This window comes from Anopheles nili, chromosome 2, assembly GCF_943737925.1.
Source record: "Anopheles nili chromosome 2, idAnoNiliSN_F5_01, whole genome shotgun sequence".
Classification (NCBI taxonomy): Eukaryota; Metazoa; Arthropoda; class Insecta; order Diptera; family Culicidae; genus Anopheles; species Anopheles nili.
In genome coordinates, this window is record NC_071291.1 from 66,073,851 (window position 1) to 66,082,228 (window position 8,378).

An 8,378-nucleotide genomic window follows, 5' to 3' on the forward strand; every position below is an offset into this window, starting at 1 on the left:
ACGGGATTCGGTGCGCGAGACGACGCGTGATCGAGCGCTTTTGAGGCTGACTGCGGGCGGCGAAGGCACTACGATGGTGCGGATGTGCATGTGCAATTGCACCGACTGCACACTGAGGCGTCGCCGCTGGCGAGGTGGTGGAAGGCGAGAGATAATGAAGGCAACATGGCTTCGCTCGGGGGGGAAGGGTTTTTAGAAAGGGATCCGCGCTTTGGATGGGTTTTTTCCGATGCGCGCGATTCATTAGCGATCGGTCGGGAGGCCAATGTGGCTAAGCGGGCGGGCATCCTGGGCCATCTTTCTTTCTCTCTCTCTCTCTTTCTGAAAGGTCGAAGGGCACGGTCGATCGGCATTATCCGGCCCGGGTGAGCTTTCGATGGAGGCTCGATGTGGGCTTTCTTTTTTTATTCGTTTGGTGGGAAAGTGCAGAAAATGTGTGGCGTGAAGCGTTTGGAAGTGAAAAAGGATGGACGTTTCTTTGGTGGAGAAAATAAAATAAAGAGCTACATTTTTCGAGGAAGATGTGCATAATATAAGTGGAGGCCATTTTTCACACTTAAAGCATTCCAAAAAGAGCAAAAATGAATGATCTTCAGGCATGCTAAAATATTGCAACTTATCCTTGAACCTTCTCAAAAATGCACCTTATAGTAAGTGTCCCCCAGGAAGCCTTCGATTGTGCAATTGGGGTTTTTTTTTGCATGAAGCTTTTAGCTTTTTTCATGGGTATTATAAAAAACCTACCCATCGTGAATCATTGCTGCGACAGCGTCGGAGTTAATGTCACTTTTAGAGAACCCATTTTACCAGCTCGTCGAAGTTAGTAAATTTGCTCGGCCCACCTGTAGGCGACAGGCCTCACGAGCAGATGCGTCGCCCAAGGCAAGGAACGAGCCACACGCAACAACAACAACAACGTTAACCAAAAAAAAAAGCACCAAGCGCCGCATAAGAAAACGCTTGCGACCTTAAGCGGGTCCGCGTCATTAGCTGCGACTTTTACTACGGGTTTTCTGCAGCTTCGCGGATTCGGTACGGATGCTTCACGTGCCTTCGAGAGCATCGTCGAGTGGCGATGGACCACCCAACCGCCAGAGGTCTGTTAGGTGTGTGTGTGTGTGTGTGTTTTTCTCTTTCTTAGCATTATTTTCCGCTCCACCCGAAATGGGTGGGCTCTTGAGCGCAAAGAAGAAAGCTCCATTGTGCTGTGGTTTGGGGCCAATGCGACCGATCGAGTTCGATATCCGTGACGTGGCTAGGGAAGCTTCTTCACCAGCTTGGGAGTGGACGTTTCGAGCGCGAAACGGTTCGAAGGGAAGCTGTGAAGATGCACGCACGTAACAATAATACACCGCGAAAGGTGCTCACAATAGCTGTTGGATGACAAAATTGGCAGACATTTGGCTTGGTGCAGTTGAAAGGGACGCTCGAGGTGAACTCAACCGAAGGGCGATTCGGACAGCTGTCGAGGCTGGTGTTTTCTGGCTTTAGGCACTGAACAGTGATCGAGATGAGTTACTGCTCACGGTAGCACGTTCCCACACAGGCGGGATGTCTCTGCGAAGGTACATGAAAATGTTAACCTTCAGTGAGCGTACCCTTGTCTTACGAAACCGTACCCGCTGCAGTAGCTGTCTTAAATCATCTTCAGTGAAATATGTATTATATCTTTGTTTTTAATCCTCTTGAGATACTGTTTTTTTGTCTAAACTTTCGTTGTTTTTAGAGTGACACATTTATTCTATTCTATTTTTTTCTTTTGTTTAAAAGCTACTAAAACAAATGTTAGTAAAGCGTTTGATAAATGTTATTTTAATGCACCATTTAATCGCATCATTAAACCAATTCAACCGTAAAGAGCTCATGGTTTCTTCAAGCTTTAATTGATTCTTATTCGCTTAAAATTCTTCCTCGTTAAACGAACATCTAAAGAAATGCAGCATTACGATTTCTGTTAGAATGTATCAGCTAGAACAAATGTCCTGCGGAAGCTTCGACGCCTGGCTTCCTAGATTCCATAATTAAAAACCGTTCAACCGGAGAGTGCACCGATGTGATTGTTGCCAGTCAGCGCAAGTGTTCGAAATGGCTCATACAAATTACGCCTGCTTGGAGAACGACGAACGACACCTTGAGCTCAATCAATCTTAACCGCTTCCACCGTTCGGCATTAGGTTCAGCATTTATTCTCAATTTAACAGGGGGTCCGTCCGTCGGCAGAAAACACCAAGCCTTAGGCGTGGTACGAGAGAAGAGAGAGAGAGAGAGAGAAAAGAAAACCCACCGGCGGAACATTGTACGCCGCTAAATTGTTGGGTCCGTAAATTACGTGCTACTTAGCCACGGTAACTCAAGGAACTGCTCGACGACTCCGGTTGAGGTCCAACTTGGGCGGCCGCCACAAGTCCGTGCCAGTCGTACAGGAATCGCAAAACGAACCCAGCGCACCTAATGAGGCAACCCTCTGTCATTGCCGTAAATTATGCCGACCGGTCAGTGCGCGCACTTGCCTCAAACGGGGGCGCTCTAGGGCGCGGTGTACTACAGTACTTTGAAGAGAAAGGGTGGAACTGAAGCTGGACGCTCGAAGGGAGGGCACAGGTTCACCGGTCGCCACCTGGAGGCGACCATTTAGCTGGCCCAATCCATCATACGGCGCGGCAAACGGTTAATCACGCGCGCGCGCGCGCGCTCTCACTTGCGAGGACGAAGATCTCGGGATGTGGATGTTGTCCAGAGACGGCAAACCTGTCTGTCATAAACGATAATGTGGTTTCGCGTGTGTGCGATATCCTTTCCGGGGGGGTGAGTAATGCACCCGCCCCGGGACCAATTACTGTACGCGATCCCGTCGACCGGCGCAGGAAGGCCATGGCATTGAAGTGGTTCGAGCCGTGACTGATGGAGGGCTAGGTCTCGCAGCGGGGAGTAGTTCTAGGGTGCCGCAAGTACTCTTGTTACTTGCGGGGTCTTGTTTTCGTGTGATCGCTTGCGGGCGCTTGTATCTAATTAGAGCACTTGGAATATTCATTATTAGGCTAGGCGAGGTGCCTGAGATTTGTGCAGACTTTGTAGAACTGCGTGCGTGCTTTTCAGAATTTCTTGCCGCTATTCTTCTGCTCTACAAGGTGTTTGGGTTTTCGTAGGTACGTTTACTTCCCAAAAGTCCAAAGTGTGCCCAGAATTCCAACCTGGGTAGGTCACTTTACTCGCGACAAAAGCAACCATTGTTGAAGCATAAATTTTGCCCCAAACGAAAGACAATTCCACACGCTCCAAAAATCAGCGCTAGTGTAAGATCACTCCAACCGGTTGATTGATCTCCTCACCGAGCCCAACAAGGAAGTTGTGCGGCCCACGGCATTCGCGGCATTCGACCGTGACGGAACGGATTGGCAAACTGAACCCCCACGGTCTGGCAGGATCCTAGATCTACGGAAGAACCGTTCGTGCTCGTACGCCAGCACACACCGATCCCGATCGTACCGATCGAAAGCGCCGCAGCCTTGGGGGAGCGGCATTAATTCTGCCACCGCCGATTTCGCACCAACGTGGCCGAGTGAGTAAAGATCTAAGCGATCCGGACCGCTCGTATCGCTTGCCGCTAATCTGCCTGGCCTGACCCGGTGGTTGATTTTACGCGAGCTCTCCCTATTCACCTGAGGCTGAACCTGCAACAGAAGCCACCAATGGGTGGGCACGATATGTGGAGGCAGCGATCCGAAAGGTCCCAGCGAAGGGTGCCGAGAAAAACCGATCAAGATCAGGAACTGCAACGGTTTTGCGACGGTGGCGATTGCGATCGGCGTATGTGTTTGACAGCTGGTTTCACTTGTCGCTGCTATAAATCTCCGCGACCGCTCAGCGCACCATTAATCTTGTTCTTTATGGTCGGTTCACAGTCCGAAACCCCGACCGACGCGAGACCTCAAGTGGCGCGTCGAGACGCGTCGAGATCGCCTCTGCAGACGGCTCTGTTTTTTTTTTTAAATTTTTTCCACCGGCGAGTGGTTCTGGAGGTGTTTTCTGGAAGTCAACCTGCTCCCGGTGCCAGCAGATCCAGCAGGTCCTAGCGCGAAGCACACAGCGAAAGTCAAACAAAGCAACCCGTAACGAGTTAATACCCCGCAGGACCCGCAGCTCAACCGGCAAAAGCAGCTGCTCGATATGTTGCGCGCGCGATAGGTTTATGATAATTAATAGCGTAACCTGGTTGGGAGTTCGGTTCTCGCCGGGGGCAAGAAGGGCACCAAACTACAATACACCGGTAATCGATTGATTTTAATTACTATCCCGTGATACGTTCGGTGGATTATCGATCGGCCTCCAGGGTGGGTGGCACTAGCAGCAGCGGGTTTCGATAAGCCCGAGGTGTTGTGAAGCCCTTTTTGCCCAGCAGAGTGTTGTGGCCTTCCAACACCGACGACGGAGAGCTCGGTCCAGAGAGAGAGAGAGAGAGAGAGAGAGAGAGAGAGAGAGAGAGAGAGATAGGCCTAGAATGTCAAACAAATCACTTGACATTCGGTTGGTCTAGTCGCCGGGATTTGCATACGGAATGGGTCGCTCACAAGTCCACGCGAACCGCGGGAGTGTCGGCACGGTCAAGTGTAATCGAGTTTTATCGAGTGGCTGGAGTTGCTTTCGGTTCGGGTTTGGTTGGTGTCTCAGTGCCTTGCTCTTATTTTACGCCTGTCCTTTTTTTTTTCTCCTTTTTACTACAATCGGCTGACCTTGCGATAGGTTAGCGTGTCGCGATCGGTTGCGATCACTGCCTTCCTTGAGGCGCCTGACTGGTGTTGTTGAGCCGATCTCGATCCAGATCGCGTTCTCCACGTGCGTGTGTGTGTTTGTGTTTGTTCCTCAATCTGAGCTCCAATTTGTAGCCCCCTTTGCGCGATGGTGAACGGCGCCTCGCAAGCAGATAGCGAAGAGGATCGTTCGCTCGAAGCTCAGCTGGGACAGCATTTCATTCACAACACCGTTTTCGGGATAATTTATGCACTGCGAAACCGCATTTGCCGCGTGCGAGTGTTTATCGTTCCGCTTTCGATACGCGAGAGGGTTCCTCGAGGTCCTGTGTTGCGAGAGTTGCCTTGTTTTTTGTGTCCACCTCTAGAAATCCGTGCCACCGTGACCGACTCGATGACATTATTATGGACGCGATCGTACGGACACACCCCGGGGTTCGGTGGAACGGTGTATCGGTTTTCAGAACCCAACTACTTCCAGCTCCAGATAACAACCTGAGAGGCGCACACAGGCGTGCATGTGCAAACAAACAAAAAAAAACAACCCCCGAGAGCGCATAAACCTCCCGCGTGCGATACCGTGCGCAAGGTCTCGCGTGACGTGCTGAAGACCTTGCAGGGTAAGACCACCCCTATGGGACCGGAACGATCGGTTTGTTGGCGACCCGAGATTTACTGCCAACCTTTTTCTCTCGCTCCCGAGGGGTGCGTTCTGTTACACATTTGGCGAACGCGTCCAAAGGTGGGCGATTAATATAATCCACATCACAAAGGATCGGGTTTGGTCTTTTTTTGGCTCGATCCCAACCACATTCTAAGCCCCACGGAGCTCACCCGAGAGAGCTTCCTGTTTCTGGAGCTTTTTTTTTCTCTTTGCGACATGATATATTGGTCGGTGGTTAGGCTTTCGGTTGAAATTTGAGCATCGGTTCATTTTGCTGGCGGATTTTTTTTGTGCCCACGTCCGCATGCTAACTCGACCATTATTCACACATCCTTCGAAGATCGCAACAGCTTCACCGATCGCCGATACGCTCGCGCATAATATATCGCTTGGGAGGCTTCCTTCTTTTTTGGTTCGCCTTTTCCGAACGTTCCGATGCTCCCAAGGTGGGAAGGATGGGGCCCGGTGGAAGGATGAAGATATCACGGGATGGATTAAGCGGATCTTTTCTGGCAGCTTTGTGTTTTCTCTCTCTCTCTCTCACCCAACAAAAAAAAGCCGTGGCGTAATAGAGCGGTTCCGCAGGGCCGCAGGGTGACGCGGTTGCGCTTAAAACGGGAGTGGTAATGTTTTGGGAATGTCAGAAATCGGATACTACTTCATTGGCGCTTCGGGTGCGCGGGTATGCAAATTGGGAGAATTTGATGGAAAAGCTTTTGGGTGCGAGATGGGATGCGATGCAAACGAAGCAAATTCTGAGACCCGCCGAGGGCTCACGTTTCACGTTAATCGGGAGAAAAGCAAAAGAATAAAATCATAAAAGCCCGACACTGGCTAATGGTTTGGAGGCATGTGTTTTGTGAAATGTTAATCGGAGCCTCGTTATGAAATCGTTTGTAAACACGAGCTTAATAGAATGCTACAGATAACGGCTTTCCGGCTGACATCATGGGTGTTAATTATTGAAGAAAAATTACTTTCAGAGTAAAGATTTCTTTAAGTATATTATAACTCGTATCAAACGGGCTTATATCCACCCACCCTTAGTAGGAGCCTTCGTTGAGATTTATAGCTCAGTACAACACATCACTGGCTCATTTAGCTTTAATGAGAGGATCACCGAATAATTGAGCCACACACGATAGCCTTGAGACGCAAGACAAGAGAGAGAAGAAAAAAAAATGTCCGTAAAATAAAGCACACACCGTTCCTTGAAAGGGGACAGCACGAACCAACACCGGGCCATTTATCTGGGACGGTTTCGGTTCCTTCTTGGGGCTCTCGAGGGGACACGTCAGGTCGTTTTGTGGTTCATACATCTGTAGCTCATTAGTGGCTGGGCAGGGAATCGGGTTCGCTTGCGACTAATTGCAACCGTAATTTAATATACGCACATGGCGCTTAATCTGAAATAAACTCGCCTTTGTGGGGCAGCTTTGACGAGGTGGACTAAAGCGTAAAAGGAAATGTATGCACGTATTAAAGTGCGCGAGGTAGATTTTGCGAATGGCGTATGAATTTGTTAGGAATTTTTCGACGCAATTTTAATCCACTGTTGAAATCATTAAAAGCCTTCAAAATTGTCAAGAAATCCCTTTCTAGATGACCACAAAAAATCACAAGACATTTTTTTTCTGAGCTACCACTACAAAAGAACTAGAAAGATAGGACAAAAAAAGCACGTGCGAGTTGAATAATGACCACTAATCCCTCATAAACACCCGAGACTCCCTCTTCGGGCAGAAGCGCGGGCCCCTTCAACGCCGGCGATGTTATTAGCCTTTAAATTGAATTAAAACAGCCTCTAGCCACTTTACGACAATGGGATTACGGCACCGATGCAACCTGAAGGACCGCCGGTCGTTTTCCGCGGTGTGTTTGTGTTGAATAATTTATCGTCCCTCGATCACCATCTCGCGCCAGGTGGAGCTTTCGACGTCGATCGTCCGTGGTCGGACCGACAGGACGGTTCGATTGATCGAAGCTGGTTTGAAGATGAAACCCGAATCGCGCTCTCGCTGGCTGACCCGTCTAATTTCGCGATTTGGAGCCTCCGATGGCCGGAATCCGACCCACCTGTCACTGGTTTACATAACTCGCGCGTCTTATGGCGTTCGTTTGTCACAACAAGCGGCTTTAGTTATGCTTCTAATGAGGCCGCGATTCACCCGCGAAACACGCTCGAAAGTGCATTATCAACGGCCGATCGTGGTTCGATCGTGAGGCGATCTTGAAGAGCGCTCGCCGGTTTCGAGAGTGCTTTGCACATATTTAAAGCAGCACCAAAAAATGCGCCCATCCGCGAGGAAAGTGCAAAGTGAAATGAAGCCATCCGAGTCGCCGCTAAATGTCGGCAATATATTAAGCGTTTTAAAGCACCAACGAGCTAACCTATTTTCCGGAGCGCACCACCGCTCCGCTAGAATGACCTAAGCGTTTGGTTGGCATTCTTGCCTCGATTGTGAAACACACAGAAGAAGGACCCGCCAAAAAACCCCGCTAAAGTCGAATCTAAAATTCCTCCCGCAGCTAAATCACCACGCGAATGCCCACCGGAGCCACACAAACCTGTCATCGGTGATAATTGGCCGGAGTGAAAAGTGAGCGACCCGCGAAGGTCGGGGCCGAAATCGCGACCCATAAATTTCGCGCCCATAGCCTGCCGGAATAATGCGCGGCTGCCGTCGACGTTTGATTTCTCCTCGAATTTCCTGCGTACCGTGGCGGGTTTTATTGTCGTTCGCCGCTGTCGCACCATCGCAGCCATTGCAAACGCGAGCGCAAAGCTTCACCAGAAGCTTCCCTCGGCGGTGTGTGTAAAGCTTTTGCGAATTGAGTGTCTATTTTTCTTACGACGATTTTTTTTTTGGTCGCAGGAGAGGTTTTGTTTCAAAGCGTTTGCGCGCGACACAAGCGATTGTTTCCCGAGCTTTCCCGTCCTCGGCGAGGACGCGATCGTGTGCGCG